The sequence below is a fragment of the Chrysochloris asiatica genome, unplaced genomic scaffold (genome assembly GCF_000296735.1).
Source record: "Chrysochloris asiatica unplaced genomic scaffold, ChrAsi1.0 scaffold00132, whole genome shotgun sequence".
NCBI classification, from domain to species: domain Eukaryota; kingdom Metazoa; phylum Chordata; class Mammalia; order Afrosoricida; family Chrysochloridae; genus Chrysochloris; species Chrysochloris asiatica.
The window spans coordinates 1,322,020-1,324,223 of NW_006408650.1; positions in this window are offsets into that span (position 1 = coordinate 1,322,020).

Here is a 2,204-nt window from a genome sequence, read left to right on the forward strand (position 1 = left end):
ACAAAGAAGGGTATTAGCTCATGATTAAGGGGTCAAATGAACCAAGAGGACATTACCATAATAAATATGCTCCCAATGAAACAGCCTCAAAATACCAAAGTCAAACTCTTAATAGAACTGAAGAAAGAGATTGCAATAGTTATGGTTCTGTGTCAACTTGACTAGGCCAGGACTCCCCTGGTTTAGCCGTTAAGACACAGGTCTACAAGGGGGAAACATCACTAGTAAAATCTGCACACTTTAGAAGAACCAACCATTTGAGATCAAAATGGTTGATTTACCCAAGGACAAAACTTCAGAAGAGTTAGGAAAGAAGGAGGAAACAGGAAACACAGAACGTGGGAGAGTGATTGTGAAGTTGAGGTTTTGTGTCAACTCGGCTGGACCTGGATTCACAGTGACACGCCACGCCCCCCCCATGAGATTTAATATAATCCAGGTGTGACGCTACGGGTTAATGCGCTAGACTGTAAAGCTGTTTGAACCGCAAGGCCGGCGGTTCAAGCTCACCAGCTGCTCCTCCGAAACCCTATACAGGGTGGCTATGGGTCGGACTCCACTCGACAGCACTTAACAACAACAATCACATCACTGAGTCCTAGTGTGGTGGTGTGGGGTAATGCAAGGTCGGTGGTTCAATCTCACTGGTTCAGTCACTCCTTGGAAAACCCAGCACTTAACAACAACAATCACACATCGTGGTGGCATCTGATGTAAATGCTCGCTTCTCTGATGTTAATGAGGTTGCATGGAACCTACAGGAATAAGTTGTATTTGGAGTCAATCTCTTCTGAGATTTTAAAGAGATTAAACAAGCAAACAGAACTCACAGGAACACACTACCTCCAAGAAAGTAGGGCAGAGAGTGGACTATGTCCTTTGGGTCTGTGGTCCCTACATTGTGAAGCTTCTACACCAGAAGAAGACTGGTGCCAAGACACATGGAGGCATGTGGGGCCTAGAAATGCTCAGAGGAGACAGGACCCTCCCCAGAGCAGCGAGAGACACAGAGATACAGAGACAGAGAGAGCCTTCCCCTCAAGCCGACACTCTGAACTTGGACTTCAATAGACTTGTGTTTGTTGAAGTCCCCACCCCTTGTATGGTGTTTCTGACATAGCCACACTAGGAAACTTGGCGATATTCTACTCTGAGGATTGTAATCAATGAGAGGAACCAGAATGTGTATGCAGTGTTCAGTGGACAATGGATCTGGGCTGTAAATTCACCTAACGCACAGGAAAACATGACAACCAAGTAGATAGTCACAGCTGGCAAGGTTCAACAGGAAACTCCGGGGACTGTGAGTTTATGTTAACGAGGAAGGAGCAGTTTAAAACGAAGGGTGAGAATATAATCACTGTAACTGCATTACATACGCAGGTATTGAACTGTGTTTATTGACAACAACAAAAATAAATGGTTCGGGCACGCCAAGCTCTCCCTCCAGATCCTCTCAGATCGCTCAGCACATCTGTGTTGGAAGAAGTACAGCCAGAATGCTCTTTAGAAGCCAGGATGGCGAGATTTTGTCTCTCATACTTTGGACATATTGTCAGGAGGGACCATCCCTGGGGAAGGACATCATGCCTGGTAAAGTGGAGGGTCAGCAAAAAAGAGGAAGACCCCTGACGAGACGGACTGGCACAGTGACAGAGGTAACGGGCTCCAGGTAAACGAATGTGAGGATGCGGCAGGACTGGGCCTGAGTCGAAATTGACTTGATAGTACCCAATACCACTAACAATTTACCAAAAAAGCCACGTTCACATTAATCATCAGGGAAATAAAAAGGGCGACTACAACGAGATCTCACTGTACCCCAACTTACTATTTTTCATGAATAAGTTATTACTTTTCATAGTTCCATGTGGATGGTTCTAGCTCCAAAGACAGATAACAGGCCAGAGTGTGGCCAATTGGAGCTGCATATTGAATGTAAAATGGTGGCTACACTCCAGAAAACCGGTGGGGAATTCTATTCTTATGAATCTTATGAATTAAAATATGTCCACACACAAACCCCCTTCAAAGACTAAGACTCAATGGGAATACGCTGTGATTGGCAACCATGCTCAACAATAAGAGGAAGTGAGGGAAAAACAGCAATGAAGCGGTGAGCTAAGCCCTACAACGTTCAATAGACTTCTGTGAACCCGGGTGAAGACCTGGTTGGCCAGCAGTGTGGCAAGACCTGGGGACTC